At 35.4% G+C, this 17,778-nt stretch overlaps 1 protein-coding gene across 2 annotated transcripts in view; it reads right to left on the bottom strand.

The window, feature by feature from the left end:
• KCNQ5 (potassium voltage-gated channel subfamily Q member 5) overlaps positions 1-17,778 on the bottom strand; it is a 591,803-nt gene that overhangs the window by 444,057 nt on the left and 129,968 nt on the right. The gene's annotated exons all lie outside the window — the stretch shown is intronic.

Raw genomic sequence — 17,778 nt, 5'->3', positions numbered from 1 at the left:
TCAATACTTATGTAGAAGTAGACCCTTTGGGGTTATGACAAATAATCTCTAAAAACAAAAATCCTACAAGTTACTAATAGATGACACATATCCTTCTAAGTAATTAACAATTAAGATCATATAAGATACCACATCTTTATAGAAACTTCATTTTAAAATATATGTAAAATAGAGTTGCCAAATGCTTTGAGCCACTTCAAATCCAAAATTTGTTTAAGATGCTGAAAAGAGGAGTTCCACTTTGATAGATGTTGTAGAGAGACACAAGAGAAGGTTTCTCCTGCTAACAATGAACAAAAGCCAGAAGATGTACAAAATTACTACTTTCCTCGAGCCCATTAGAGAGTTGAGGTGCAAGGCAACCAAGTAAACGGAAGGCCAAAGAGTGATATGCCCCTCAAGAGGGACATACAAAGTATTTCATCTTTGGCAAAGCATGGGGAAAATAGGGGGCCTCCCTACAAACGTGAGTAGAAAAAAATTAGCTAAAATTTTCACAGATTTCTAAAAGACAAGTATGAACTATTATTAGTTTGAAATACCTAGGAACTCCACACAGAGGGGAGCCTACACTTATTTATAAACTTTTGCACAGGCCTCCATCAGGTGCTTATGAGAAAGACTGGGAGCAGGAAATGAGAGAGAGGTCCCTGCTGTGGCAGAGGCATGCGGGAGGTAACTGCCTGCTGCTGGAGGAGAGGCATGAAGCCAGCCGACCTATGCTATAAGAAAAGTTAAAGGAAGTTCTTAAGACAGAATGCATATGGTACCAGATGGAAATTGTGGGCTATGTAAAGAAATAAATAGCACTGAAAATGCTAGAAATAAAGGTACATATAAAAGATGTTTTTTGAATTATTAATCACTTTTAAAGATAATTGACTATCTAAATCAAGCATAGTAACAATGTATTGTGAAGCTTATAAGTAGAAGTAAAATGTATGATAATAACACAAAGAATGGGAAGGAGTAAACGGAATATGTGCTGTGAGGTCCTTATACTACAAGTGAAATGATATAAATTACTTGAAGATAGACTGTGATAGCTTAAAGATATTTACTGTAAATGTCAGAACAACTACTAAAAATATTTGAAAAGAAGAACAACTCATAGGTCAGTAATGTAGATAAAAATGGAATCATAAAAATATTTAGGTAATCCACAGGGAGGAAGAAAAGGAAAAGGAACAAAGAACATATTAAATCAATAGTAAACAACTAAGTTTGCCATATTGATAATCACATTAAATGCAAATGCTCTAAAATATCAATAGACAGAAACTGTCAAATTAAATTAAAGAAAGTCCCAACTCTGTAAATAAATGCACTTTATATGTGTTATATGTGTCATAAATAAACACACTTTAAATATAAAGGCATAGGTTAAAAATTAAATGATGAAAAAATATACCACACAAACGCTAATAAAAAGAAAGCTGGAGTGACTGTATTACTATAAAAAAAAGTAGACTTCAGAACAAGAAATATTACTAAGAATAGAGAGACATTACATAATAATAAAGAAATCAATTCTTTAATACTATATAAAAACCTGAATATATTTAATAACATAACTTCATAATACATGAAGCAAAAAACTAATAGACATGAATAAAATAAAATGTAAAAAAACAGTAAAAAGCTGACAGAACTAAAAAAAAGTGATAAACTCACAATTATAGTTGGAAATTTCAACACTTTTCTTCCAGTAATCTATAGAATAAGTAGATATAAAACTCAGTAAGGATATAAAAAATTTGAACAACACTGTCAACCAACTTGACCTAATTGACAGTTATACAATATTCTTCACTATATTAAAAGGATAAACATTGTTTTCAAGTGTACATTGAACATTCACCAAGATAGTCATATTCTGGGTCATAAAATAATAAATCTGAACAAATTTAAAATTTTTGAGATCCTATACAGCAACATTTCTTGAACTTGCACTATCAACACTGGGGCCAGATAATTCTTTGCTGTGTGGTGCTTTCCTATGCAATTTAGGATATTTGGCAGCATCCTTGGTCCCTATCTGCTAGATGCCAGTAGAAAATCCTCTCGCTTCCCTCAAATGTGGCAACTAAATATGCCTCCAGACACTTCCCAATGTTGTTTGGGGAGGAAACTGTCCCTAGTTGAGAAGCACTGATATAAATTACGCTCTCAAACAACAACAAAATTTTAGTAAATCAAATCTAATGATACGGATAAAAGATAACACATCATGACCAAGTGAGCTTATCCCAGAAATGCAAGTTTGGGTCAATATTCAGCACATTAACAACAACAACTATTACACAAATAAAAATCAACATCTCAATAGATATAAAAATAGCATTTGACAAAATTTAGCATCCATTAATGATAAAAACCGTCATCAAACTTGGAATAGAAAGGAAATTCCTCAACCTGAAAAAGGGCACCTAAAGTTAACCTATAAGTAACATCACACTTAATGGTGAAAGAATGAGTGTTTTTACCTAAGACCAGGAATACAGCAAGAATGCTCTCATTATTCCTATTTAACATCATAATGAAAGTTCTAGCCAATGTAATATAGTACAGAAAAGAAATCAAAATTGTACATATTAGAAAGGAATAAATGAAACTGTCTTTTATTTGCAGACCACATGATTGTCTATGTAGAAAATGTCAAAGAATCTACACAAGTTTAAAAGGTACTACATACTAACAAAATTAAAAGGCAAGTCATAGACTTAGAGAAAATATATGTAAAATACCTATCTCATCAAAAATAACTTCCATCCTGAATTCATAAAGAGCTCTTACAATTCAATAATGAAAACCAACCCATTTTTCTTTTAGAATTGGTCAAAATATTTTAAAAGGTACATCACTTGAGATATGAGCGGCAAACATCATGTGAAAAGATGTTCACCATCATTTAGTATTAGAAAAATGCATCGCGAAGGCCCGCGGCGGGTGTTGACGCGATGTGATTTCTGCCCAGTGCTCTGAATGTCAAGGTGAAGAAATTCAATGAAGCGCGGGTAAACGGCGGGAGTAACTATGACTCTCTTAAGGTAGCCAAATGCCTCGTCATCTAATTAGTGACGCGCATGAATGGATGAACGAGATTCCCACTGTCCCTACCTACTATGCAGCGAAACCACAGCCAAGGGAACGGGCTTGGCGGAATCAGCGGGGAAAGAAGACCCTGTTGAGCTTGACTCTAGTCTGGCATGGTGAAGAGACATGAGAGGTGTAGAATAAGTGGGAGGCACCCGGCGCCCCCCACGTCCCCGCCAGGGGGCGCGGCGGGGTCCGCCGGCCTTGCAGGAAGAATCAATATCGTGAAAATGGCCATACTGCCCAAGGTTATTTATAGATTCAATGCCATCCCTATCAAGCTACCAATGACTTTCTTCACAGAATTGGAAAAAACTGCTTTAAAGTTCATATGGAACCAAAAAAGAGCCCGCATTGCCAAGACAATCCTAAGTCAAAAGGACAAAGCTGGAGGCGTCATGCTACCTGACTTCAAACTATACTACAAGGCTACAGTAACCAAAACAGCATGGTACTGGTACCAAAACAGAGATATAGACCAATGGAACAGAACAGAGTCCTCAGAAATAATACCACACATCTACAGCCATGTGATCTTTGACAAACATGACAAAAACAAGAAATGGGGAAAGGACTCCCTATTTAATAAATGGTGCTGGGAAAATTGGCTAGCCATAAGTAGAAAGCTGAAACTGGATCCTTTCCTTACCCCTTATACGAAGATTAATTCAAGATGGATTAGAGACTTAAATGTTAGACCTAATACCATAAAAACCCTAGAAGAAAATCTAGGTAGTACCATTCAGGACATAGGCATGGGCAAGGACTTCATGTCTAAAACACCAAAAGCAATGGCAGCAAAAGCCAAAATTGACAAATGGGATCTAATTAAACTAAAGAGCTTTTTGCACAGCAAAAGAAACTACCATCAGAATGAACAGGCAACCTACAGAATGGGAGAACATTTTTGCAACCTACTCATCTGACAAAGGGCTAATATCCAGAATCTACAAAGAACTCAAACAAATATACAAGAAAAAAACAAACAACCCCATCAAAAAGTGGGGAAAGGATATGAACAGACATTTCTCAAAAGAAGACATTCATACAGCCAACAGACACATGAAAAAATGCTCATCATCACTCGCCATCAGAGAAATGCAAATCAAAACCACAATGAGATACCATCTCATACCAGTTAGAATGGCAATCATTAAGAAGTCAGGAAACAACAGGTGTTGGAGAGGATGTGGAGAAATAGGAACACTTTTACACTGTTGGTGGGATTGTAAACTAGTTCAACCATTATGGAAAACAGTATGGCAATTCCTCAAGGATCTAGAACTAGATGTACCATATGACCCAGCCATCCCACTACTGGGTATATACCCAAAGGATTATAAATTATTCTACTACAAAGACACATGCACACGTATGTTTATTGCGGCACTATTCACAATAGCAAAGACTTGGAATCAACCCAAATGTCCATCTGTGACAGACTGGATTAAGAAAATGTGGCACATATACACCATGGAATACTATGCAGCCATCAAAAAGGATGAGTTTGCGTCCTTTGTAGGGACATGGATGCAGCTCGAAACCATCATTCTTAGCAAACTATCACAAGAAGAGAAAACCAAACACCGCATATTCTCACTCATAGGTGGAACTGAACAATGAGATCACTTGGACTCGGGAAGGGGAACATCACACACTGGGGCCTATCATGGGGAGGGGGGAGGAGGGAGGGATTGCATTGGGGAGTTATACATGATATAAATGATGACTTGATGGGTGCTAACGAGTTGATGGGTGCAGCACACCAACATGGCATAAGTATACATATGTAACAAACCTGCACGTTATGCACATGTACCCTAGAACTTAAAGTATAATAAAAAATATTTTAAAAAAAGAAAAATGCAAATTAGATTAAAACTGCAAGATACTAGTAGATGCCAAAGAGAATGGCTAAAATTCATAAACAATCACTACCAAGTATTGGTTTAGATGTTGAACTGAAACTCACACATTACTGAAGAGAATGTAAAATGGTACAGCAACTTTGGAAAACATTTGGCATTTTCTTACAAAGTTAAATATAGATCTACTATACAATCAAGGACTCCCTCTCTTATAATATTTATCCAAGTAAAGTCCCCACACAAAGACCTATCTGAGACAGTTTTTAGCAATTTTATTCATAATCACCAAACCAAATATCCAACAATTAATGAAAGAATAAACAAATTATCCTTTTATGGTATACCTGTAAAACGGTATCCAACTCAAAAACATGAGAAATAAGGGAATCATACACATAACAAAATGGATTCATCTTAAAAGCATTATGCCAGGTGAAAAAAGCCAATCATAAAAAGCTACATACTGTATGATTCCTGTTTTGTGACATTCTGGAAAAGGCCAAACTGTAGAGCCAGAAATCAGATCAGTGACTGTCAGAAACTAGTACCAAGGGAAGAGAAATGGAGAAATTTTGGGGGTTATGGAAGCATTCTATAGCTTCATCAAGGTGTTTGTTACATGACTGCACAGGCCTTCTTGGCAAGTAAAAACTTGCATTAAAATTTAATTATTAACTCATTAATAATATTCAAACATTGACAATGGGTATACAATATTTCCTGTCTCTTGGAAGTACTCTTTTAGAGTCTATGTAGAAGAACCTCGATCAATTCATTGTTCAATTCCTATCCTTTGTCACTGTACATATCCACTATGCCCTGTTTCTAATAAAATCAAATATTTAATTTTATAGTATTAATACTTATAGAAAATCAGAAACACAATATGATAGGTTATTAGGACAGAAATACAGTTTCAAAATAACTTAGTCTAGTCCCCTATTTTACATGGACTAGCTGTTCTCGTTTGTCAGCCTAAACTGGGCACACTTTAGAATTTAGGCAATTCAGGAGAATGTGAGGATCCAAATTGTTTAATGGACTGTGGTTGTGAACATGTATGAATACAACCTGGAGAGTCACAGAAATAATTGAAGATGACTGATTGCACATATCAATGGGTGGGGCAGAGCCAGAGTGAAACTATATTCTTTAGGACCCTGCTTTTTATTACACGCTTGTTTACCTTGAGATATAGTTGATACCTAAAGAAAGCAGAAATCTGTACCTGGTCTATTTTCTTTACCTAAAGTTCTCTCATTTCCATTAACTCATTAACTTCTACTTACCTTCAGGTATTAGCTTAAATGTCTGAGGTCATTTTTCCTGCTTTAGGGATTAACTTCCTCCTCTTATACAACCTCAACTCACCTGTACTTTATCTCCTTGCACATAGCACGCCTCTAGGGGGGAAATTAGTTTGTAACTAATGTTTTGTATCTGTCTCCCAACTCAAATATAAACTCCATAAGAAAAAGGACAGTGTCTTTCATGCTGACTGCCCTTACACCCAGCACCTGATTTGGGATCTCCTTCAAGACAGGTGCTCAACAAATGTTTGACTTTTCACTGGGGGATTGCTGGTCATGATATGGAGATAGCTTACCCCCAATGTGAAGCAATGTGTGGTATATAGCAAAAACCAAATCCAAACCCCAAACAAACAAAAAGCAAAAGATGTACATTTGAATCCCATCACCACCGTTGACTTGCTAACTACTTGGTGAAATTTATATAAATGTATGTAAATATCCTGAGCATCTCTTTCCTATCTTTAAAAATCATTTATTTGCAGATGATTTGGGAAAATCGATATAAATATTTTCTGACCATCATTTATCATTAAAATGATTCAAGTAATAATGAATGAATATATTTTGTTGGGTTTGTATGTTAGCTTGTTTTTTAAAAAATCATTCTTTGGTGGTGAAGAACATGGTAGGTTAATGTTGCGCAGCTGTGGACTTACTTAATGCGAATGTGCTATGTTCGATGAACGACGTAATGTGCTATGTACTGTAAAGGATTTAAAGTACTGGTAGATATCCCTAGGGAAGGAAGTTGACTTTTGGAAGTTTAAGTTACGTTCTATAGTTGATTGAGTAATTAGGATACTTGCTTGTAAGCACGTTTTTGAGCATGGGTTGTTCATGGTAGGTAATGCGCCTTATAGTATGCTCAGAACACAGTAGGTGGTCAAAAATTGTAGAATTGATCCATTGCTTTTTGTACTAAATAAGAGTAATGTGTATATTCATTCTAATTATGCTGCTTTTTAAGAATTTATTTTCATAAAACAAGTCATGGTGAAATGCACATTTCTAATTCCAGAATCAATTATTAAGGTGAGCTATATTAAAGTGATGATATTTGACTGCTGTTGACTTTTGAAAATGGCAGTTTCAAGTGGTTCAAAGTATTTGATGATTTTTGTATTCTAAATATGCATATTTACTTTACATTTCTCCTTTTTAATAATCAACATGAATTTTACCTAATGACAAAAAAAAAAAAATACGTTTTTCTTGGTCCCTCATGATCTAAAGACTCATCTCAACGCCATAGCACATCGTTTAAGCTTTCTCAAATCTGACTTCGACTTATGTTGTCATCTTTTATTTTCTAATACTTTTTTTTTCCATTTTGAGTCCAAATCATAAAGATGATTCATTACCTAAATTCATCCTGTACTTTCTTGAGTCCATGCCTTGGCTCACACTGCACCCTTTTCCTGAAATTGCCTTTCAATATTTCAATCAAAAAACATTGCCTATCCCCTAAAACCCAATTCAAATGCTGCTTCTTACTCTCCTATGTTTCTCCCTCCTTACCAGCACTCTGGATAACCCTTCTTGCATTAAACCTAGTTTTGGATAGATTTTTCTCTTCAGCCAAATCATAGGCTTCTTAATGGTAGGAACCATATCTTAGCCATTTTTTTTTTCATCCCAGTACCATCTCTGTCTGAGCAAACATCCAAAATAATAGATTTGGTCAACTGGCATACACAGAAGATGTATCTTTTTGAATGACTTAAATTGATGAAACTCACTAAGTAAGTCAAAGGAATGGAAGTGGAAGGCTTGAGCAATAAAAATCCTTTTAAAGGCTACTATCATCTGATATAAAAATTTATTTTGAACAAATTACACCCTGTTAGTACCACTGTAGCTTTGCTTATAAGGTACAAAGATCAGTATGCATGACACATAAATTCAACATTTTTATTATGCATCTATGTAATTCAAAGCATTTTTAACTTCAAATTAAGATATTTTAATGTATCAAATAGAACCATAATTGATCATATAGAATAACTTAAATTTTGAAATGTTCGTATTGTTACCTTTTTAATCAAGTGAACTTAAAAAGTATCATACTGCGGCCATGTGAAAAATCAACTATCTTTTTAAAAGATCGTTAATTTTCTACAGCTCAGTCTATAACCGAAATCTAGCAACATCTAGTTTTATTGTTTATAAAATTAATAAACCCCAAAGTACATTGATAGTTTATTAAGGGTTATCTTATCCGAGTAAACTTTAAGTAGTCTTGCATTTCCAAACCTATTAAAACAGGGTATTTTCGTTTCTGAAAACCAAATCTCGAAATGACACTGAAATTGGTTGCTAGTAAATATTACTCCCAAATAATGAACACTTAATCCTATCAGATTGTGCAGAATAGTCATTCCTAGGCATTCTTTCACTCTGGATAGAATAAGTACATTTGAACACACAAAGTACTCTTTTAGGAAATGCACTTGGGAGTTCCCTTCCAAGCTTTGCCAAAGACTCACATTGTGGCCAGATTCTTTGCTTCATTGTCTCATAAGTTCCCCCATTCATATAAAAAAATTACATTTTGCCATGTGCTATCTGGATAGTATTTTGATAATAAGATATACAGACCACAGTTTTATGAAATTTGAATTCCCTGTTACTTGCATTCCAACTAAAAATTATAAACAATGAAGTAATTACAGGTTTTTAAAAAGGTTTTTGCTTTTTCTTTTTGACATTGTTGTCATTGTAATTATAGTTTAACTCATGACTGGTTTATACTTCCTTGACAGGCCATGTTAATTTAAATGCTTGTTTTTAATTAGATAATGCTCCTGAAGAAATAAATGAAAAAGATCCTATGAAAAGAAAACCAAATGCCTCAGTGGTAGGTCAAAACAACCCTAAGTTGATTACATAAATGGAAATAAAAATTTTTTTTTAATGTTGTCAGTGACTGTTTAAGGTATGATTATTCTCTATGTGGGCTATTTGTGCCTTGTATTTTTCCATCCACCTACCTATGGTTGGGCTATTTCCCTGTCCCTTTTCTGTGGAGTGGAAGGCAGAGCATGGCAGGAGAGAGAAAATGTAATGAAGTTCAAATTCTTCCTTTTGGCTACTTGTGAGCAGCTGGAGGAAGTAGTTCACGGTAACATTTAACAGCAGGTATTGCCTGAACTAAAGTTTGAGAGATATTATTTTTTTTAATTTGTCCACAATATTCCAATAAACAGAGGTAGCTGAAAATTAGGCGACTAACCAATGGCATCAAAAGCATATTTCTGACTGGTAATAATTCCCATCCTCAACCAACAAAATAGGCAGTAAATAAAGATACCTCATAACCAGGTGGCTTTAAAACATAAGCAAAAAATCACTCTAACTGGCTGGATAAATTGGTATTCTATTTGAACTTTTAACAGAATCTCAATCTAAATATCAGAACAAGGATTCACCTTTAGCAAGGATTCAACTTTAAATGAAAATGTTTTGGAGTGTTGAGAATTCAAATTTCTCTGAATTGTAAGGTTCTGTCACGGCAATGAGTGGTGAAAAGAAGTATGAGGAGGAAGAAAATAAATATGTAATTTCGAGTTTGTTCAGGATCCAAGAGTTAACTCCCCTTTTTCAAGAAAGTTGAGTCATGGGCAAACCACAGGTGGTCAGGGAGTGGGTGAACCATGACACATCTGTTTCTCATAAAACCAGACTGTGCCATTCTAGAGCCTTTACTTTTTCTCAATGAAATACATTCATGTGTGAACGTGTCAGAGCCAGTGCAGGAAAAACATTTGTTTTCTCTGGCACGCTATGCACTTATGATTTGCTTAAATGCAATACTTGGGCCTTCTTGTTCTCCCTAAACATTTGCCACTTACATTCACCGAGTTCGCCTGGTACAGCACCAACAGGGGCAGGTTTGTCTCAGATACCATGCTCTCTATGATGAAAATCTGTTCAAAGCCTCTTTAGGAACAACTGCCTGATTTAGTGAGATTTTTCACTCAAAGTAGTTATTAAATGCATTTTTCTTATCATGGGCCTCATATCTCTTAATGAAGGTAGAAATGACAACAAGAAACTCCTTAAATTATGGAAGAACAAGGTGTAGGAATTTACAGTCTTTTCTTAGTTATTATGGGTGAATTAAAAGTCATCTGTGGTTCTCAAACTTTAGTGTGTATTGAAGTCACTTGAGAATTTTGTTAACATGCAGATTCTGATTTATTAAATCTGGGGTGGGACTCAAGATTCTCATTTATAACAGCTGTGAAGTAATGCACCAATAGGCGGGTTGACAGAATACTTTTTGAGTAAAAAGAACCTGGGGCACAGTTCTTTGACAGAAAGGCTACATACAACCAACCAGTTGATACTGAAGTCACTTTGAGTTTAATCTTAGCTTGATTTCGTCTCTTTCTCTAGTTTTTGTGTTTGCATTTAAGAACAGGTTGGAATAAAAACAAAACAAAACAAAAAAAACCAAACAAACAAAAACAACTATTGCACATCAACTATATAAAAGATCACAGACAGCAACTACTCTCCCAATCTCAACATCATTCCTCTTCTCTTTCCCCTTTCTGGTTGGTCGTATACAACCAAACCACACTTTATTCTTAACAAGCCATCTTACACTTTTAGGAAATGTATAGATGATGCAACGAAGAAGACTGAAGATTTTCTGATGTAGGATTTTCCTAAGGAAATGATGTGAAATGAAAGTCCCACTGAACTACAATTTGGAAGAGCTGAGTGTTTTCTTGCTTCATCTCTCACTACTTAAGGGAAAGCCTTTTCTTTATTTATAAACCTAGCAGGATCTTGCTTTACCAATTTAACAACCCTGTTGATAGTGTTCAATGAGTTCTTATGGAGGACAGCATTTTAAGTACATTTTTTAAAGCATTATAAAAATACAATATAAGAATTATTTTAAGATATGATATAGACAATGGCAATTCATATGCTATGTAACTAACTAGACTGAATATCACTGAGGACAGGAATGTATGCTATACCTCTATTTTTACAACCCTGTTTTTTTTCAGTTATTTAGCCCCATGTTAGGTAGAGTATTATAAAAAATATCAGATGATTAACTAACTGTCTGACTGAAAAAGAAATAAAATTATAGTATATAATGCTGACATTTGAACCTGTCTTTTAATTTGCCATAATGAAACAGAAGGTACTAAAACTAGCATAGAAATTTTTATCCAATTCTGTGTCATGGGCCACTTTGGCAGTCCCATGAAACCCGAGGAACCCTTTTTAACAAAATTGTTTTAAAATGCATAAGATAAAAATATTACAAGGAAAAATGATTATATAGAAAGAGTTATCAAAATATTAAAAGAATTCTTTATTAATGCATTAAATAAGGTATCACAGCAGGTCTAAGTAGCTAACATAATTTTGAAGAAGTGCTAAGTATAAATTATGTTTGAGATATATTCAATACCTGTGATGTAATTTAAAATTAATCTAGGATTTCTATTGATGCCAAAACCACTGGGGTTTGTGGTTTACATTAATAATTGAAGGAGATATCAAATATCAGTTAGAGTTAGGAAAAGTAAATACATTTTTTTCTATCCAAATTCTGGATCTTAGGTTATCAACCCTTGAACTAGAACATAAATATAAGGATTATAATATAATCCTTAAAATAACTCAAAATCCCTATCTTTGTATCATTCTAGGCAAGACTTAGAGTGTAACATATAATCTTTTGTTATCATAATTAAGAGTTTGCAGTTCTGCTAGGTAGAATCAAAGAGCTTCATGATTTTCGGCAGCTACTACATTAGTATCCATAATGTATGGTACACGTTAATTTAACACAATAATGTAGCATAACATAAAAGGATGTTGTTAATGTTAATGTTCTTGATTTATTATCTGGTAGTGCTTGGTCTCAGTTTATTATCCTTAATGAAATTTTCTAACTTTTTTCCTTATTCCTGTGCTCAAAATTACATTAATGGTACTTTGAAAGAAAAGACGTTGCTATGAGATTTTGCTTAGAGTCGAAATAAAGCATTCAACTAAATATATCCAATGTAGTTGTAGAAGCAAGAGGAAGAAACCAGTTCTAAATATCTTCTTTAGAAGTGATGGAAACCTTGTTTTGTTTCACCATTGCTTCAGGTTTAGTTCAATGACTGCTCCCATTAGTACTTGTCAGCAAATCCCTGACTCGCTCTTGATCACCAGCGTGTCTACCCTGGTACATCTGAACTACCTCCCAGTGCTTTCTGAAAGAAAGTAAAAGTTTAACAAGTCACACGGAGAAAATCATGAGAAAGACAAGACTGGATATCAAGAAACCAGGTCTTGGGCAGGTGAACAATAATGCAGACTTTTAAATAAGGTGGCAATCGGTAGCAAGGGGAATAATCTTGATGAAATTAGTAACTGGCATATATTTCTGGGCTGGGAGGGGAAGTATCCCACAGAATCCTGCCAATAAAATGCTAGAAAATTACAAAAAAAGTTTCAATAATGCCGTTGTTGTGAGTTGATTTGTGTCTCCTATAAAGATATGTTGAAGTTCTAACCTCTGGTATTTGTGAATGTGACCCTTTTTTTGCAAATAGAGTCTTTGCAGATGTAATTAAGATGTGATCACACTGGATTACAGTGGACCCTAATTTCAACCACTGGTGTCCTTATAGGGAGACAGAAATTTGGAGTTAGAGATACAGGGGAGACAGAGAGAAAACAGCCATGTGATGACAGAGGCAGAGACCAGAGTGAGCCAGCTACACGCCAACACATGTCAAGGATTGCTAGGGACCACTAGATGCCAGGAAGAGGCAAGGAAGGCTTCTTACCTAGAGCCTTCAGAAAGAACACCACCTTTGGGCACACCTTGACTTCAAACTTCTGGCATCACGTACTGTGAGAGAATACATTTCTGTTATTTTAAACCACTCAGTTTGTGGTAATTTGATACAGCAGCCCAAGGAAACAAATACAACCATCTCCTTTAGGAAGGGTTAGAAGGGTTAGAAATTCACTTCGACTAGCATCAGGGCAACAATCTTAATTCCTGTCTCAAAAAGCTGCTTTCATTTCAAACATAAACTGAGTTTGAGGAAAGCACGACTGCATTATTAATCCCATAAATGTAGGCTGAAGTTTAGGAAAAAGAATGAAAAGTTGCAAGTCCTCTGATTCTAGCCTTGATTGCTGCCATTACTGACTGACAACCCTGAATGACTGGAGGTGGCTCCTAGAAATTGCAAGGAGTGTGAAAGTTACATGTGCTCACTTAATTTAACCATTTAATCTTTTAATGAGCTGATATTAAAGAGCTAAACCTGGAGAACCCAATTCGATCAATTAATAAATAGAGGTGGTAAAAGAAGTATGAAGGAGTCAATAATTTCCTAATTAATCTTTTCAGTTTTAAGGAGTAATTACACACATGGAAAAGAACACAATTTCCAAAATTCCTTTCATGGCTGGATTTTTAAATGGCAAAGCAGTAAGACAAAGTGCAAGAAAAACAGAGACACAAAAGAGCTGAGTCATTAGATTAAAATGTCTTGATATTTTAGCAAAAATAGCATAAATGTAGTCATTAATAGCCGGAAATACTGTAGTCCAGTAATAGCCTGGAAATCAGAATTTCTGTGTTGTATTATACTTTTCTGTATCATAGATCATCCTTTCCTTTCCATAAATTCATATCCCTTCCAGGCTTCAATATCCAGTCCTCAACTCATGTTTCCCAAAAAACCTTCCCCATTCTAACTATAGGATTTCTCAGCAAGTCTGTTGTACCTCTGCTGCCTGCCTTTCTTACCATTTTTTCTTTTTCTGTCTTTTTTTTTTTTTTTGAGACAGAGTCTTGCTCTGTCACTAGGCTGGAGTGCAGTGGCGTGATCTTGGCTCACTGCAACCTCTGCCTTCCGGGTTCAAGTGATTCTCCTGCCTCAGCCTCCCAAGTAGCTGGGACTACAGGCTCCCGCCACCACACCCAGTTAATTTTTGTATTTATAGTAGAGACAGGGTTTCACCATGTTGGCCAGGCTGGTCTCGAACTCCTGACCTCAGGTGATCCGCCCACCTCGGCCTTGCAAAGTACTGGGATTACAGGCATGAGCCACTGTGCCCAGCCCTCTTACCATTTTTTTCCATTTCACTTTTGTATAGCTGTCTGTTCCTACTGATAGAAACATAGTAGTGCATATATTGTGAAAAAAGTATTCTGATGTTTATTTATTTCATATCAGAACATCTCCCCTTCTCAAGTCTTGGAAGTACACATCTATAATTCATAGTAGAAAGTTACATAATAGTCCTCCTTACCATTGCAAGGCAGAAATAATTTCTCCACTAAATTCACCAAGATAAATAGATTACGGTTTTACATTTAAATACCTGTGATAATTATTAGATTTCATTGTAGATATGCCTGTTCCCCTCTCCCTCTGGGCTCGTGATAGAAACGCACTTCCCCACCTACTCTGAGCTTACCTGTGTGGCCATATGACTGACTTTGGCCAACACAGTGTGAGCAGAGGTGTCATTTCTGGAAGAACGTTGTAAGTGTCAGTGCATGATTTACCAGTATCTTTTCCCTGACCTGGTGATTATGAAAACACATGCTAACTTGGGGTTTCTGTGAGGCTGGGTCTCAAAGGGATTATAAGCTGAGCTCCTGTAGACATGAAGCATGAGGGAGAAATGAACTTCTGCCTATGGGCTAAGATTATATTCACTGAGACTTGGGGCTTTGTTTTTCTTATGTTAATGTGGCAAAACGTAGTCTACCATGAAAGATACAATAAAAAAATTCATGTCACATCTAATACTTTATTTTCACCTCAGTTAATACTACAAAAAATAGGCAAGGTTCAGGTTAGAGTCCCCAGTTCGTCAAAGGGAAAGCTAAGGCTCAGTGTCAACAGACCTGATAAGAATACAAACCAGAGGTTGAATCCAGTTCCAGCATTCTTTCCTTATAAGTTGTTTGTAATAGATACAAAGTGAATATAAGCATGGACCTAATAGTAAGGAGAGGACTTAGATTTTAAAAGGGTTTACTGCAGCATAATCTTGTTATGGTCACTCCTAGGGACACTAATAAACTGGATTTGAAAAACTGCCATTGCATTCTGTTGTCATCCATTATATTGTATAATATAAAATAAAAATAAAATGGATTTGTATTTACTACAAATTCATTTTAAAATTTAAATTATGAAGCTGCTTGGTAATGTTAGCTTAAATCTATTAAAATTCTATTAAAATCATTAAATTGTTTTGACAACTAAAATGAAAAATATTTAAAACACATAATGTATATTATAAAAGATTTCATTAATTATATTTAATAGTATTTTAACTCATTACCAGTGAAGAAAAACTAAAGCCTATTTATTAATGCTGTTATTTATATAGTTAAAACTTCTACTTCTGTTCTATAGTTTGACCTTTAAATCTTCTAAGTATTTAATGGCTGCTGCTACATTATCTGAAGTCAGAGTGCATTTTAGCTCAAAATACACCTAAAATGGTTAAAATGATCAAAGGTTTTTGCAGAATTTTTTGCAGAAGCTAGACTGACTAGCCTTTCACATGAACAATTTTAAACTAAAATCAATATTCACCCCTAAAAAGAGAGTTTTGTATTCCAGTTTTTATTATTTGTAATATTTTCAAAGAAGCAAGAATATTTCTGGCTTCTTTTAGTTACAGTATAAGGAACATGAAAATAAGCAGAAGCCCCACTCCTTCGGTCTGAAAGATATTTAACAGGCTTGGGGCAAATCAGCTGCATTCCACTGGGTACATTATGTTCATTTCTGCATTTGGAGTTGACTCTCAGGGAAAATTTCAACTCAAGGGCATGGCCTAAAGGAATATCACTGCTGCTTGTTTCTGAATGACCCTCTAGTATCCAAACTCATCTTACCTGTCCATTAAAAATAGCAGAGTTTTTAATAAAAATATTATTGAGATCAGGCGCAACTATTATTGCATTTTATATAAAGAGTATTAATAGATATTAATAACAAATGCATATCACTGCCACATCATGAATACAGTTAACCAGATATCAGTGCATGAACTACCTGGAAATTCTGAGCAGACCATGCTTAGAGAACTGTGGTTATTTATATCAGATACTGAGAAGAAAACTGATCTCCTGGAGGACAGCAGATATAAATAGCAGTAGAAAGAGGAGCAGGGAAAGGAACAATTGTGTATGTGAGCAGATCAAGTAGAATGTTTGCAACCCTTATGAACTTTGAAAACTATTTCCAAGATTGCATTACAAAAGCATCTATTAAACAAGGAAAGTTTCACTGCATTAAGTTTAAGAGAAATACAAATTATTTGGCGATCCTTGAATTACATGACATTAAAAATTCAAATGACCTGTTTACAATAAAGAATACTGAAGCTATCTTCTAACCAGGGCTCCACTGTGACTCCACTCCTAGAGAGATTCTCTACCCCTCCCCCCACCACAAGTCACTCTAGAATACTTGATAACCAAGTCTAGAATTCATCCCCACGCCAATAAACCCAGTTGCTTCCAGTATTACCGTATGAAGGCAGTTGAGAGCCAGTGGGAGATATAGGCTCATCGGCAGGACATGAAGCGGGTAGGTTGTGGGCAGTAGCATGAACAAGTTACTTAACCATCTGATATTAAGTGACCCCTAAAACTTAAAACAGAAGATTATGTCCTTCAGACTTAGGGGACAATGCAATTAGGTTTATCTGCTTTTCTAGCAACTGCCAGATTTCCTGTTCTTTCATAACATATTCTTAAGAAAAGACAGAAACTACCACCAGGAAGTGTATTTGTTTGCTTGGGTTTTGTTTTTTTCTCATAGATCTGTAAGTGATCCTGAATCATTCCTTTATTAGTTCATACATCAGCTAATGGGGTAAGCTACGTTTCCTCTCATTTTGTGGCTTTATAGTATATCAAGACCACAATAACATAATCTCAGGTATGTCTTTCCTATTCTAATGCTCCAAAATTTTGTTACTTAAAATGAAGATTATAGACCAGAAGCACTTGCATAACTTGGAAGCTTGTTTGAAATCCAAATTTTTATTTTCACCTCCTCCACCTCTCTAACCTACTACATCAGACCCTGCATCTTAATAAGAATCCCAGGTGATTCATAAGCTCACGTAAGTTTGAGAAACACTGCCCTAAGAGACACTAGGACCCTTACTCTCCCAGGTGAGAGAGAATCTCTTCACCTTTGGGACTCTCTTTCTTACAGGCTGGCTCCCAAAGGTGATAGAAAGTCATGGGGTGCCATCTCTGCAACTAAACCACAAAATCTTCCTGGCTATTCATTATTATCAGAAAAGCCACAGAAAAGGAAATATTGTGTTCTCTGATGTGACACTTTGACACCTTAACCACAGAACTTCTTTTCAGAACACTTTCACTGGGCAATCTGACATTCAAGCTCATGCCAGTCAAAGTTCAATTCATTGCCTATTCAGCTTTTCTAAACATCCCAACTCCCGTATTTCACCCT

This window comes from Trachypithecus francoisi, unplaced genomic scaffold (assembly GCF_009764315.1).
Source record: "Trachypithecus francoisi isolate TF-2019V2 unplaced genomic scaffold, Tfra_2.0 Lachesis_group10, whole genome shotgun sequence".
Lineage (NCBI taxonomy): Eukaryota > Metazoa > Chordata > Mammalia > Primates > Cercopithecidae > Trachypithecus > Trachypithecus francoisi.
Note: the sequence above shows the minus strand (reverse complement) of the source record. Positions and strands in the feature narration are given on the sequence as shown.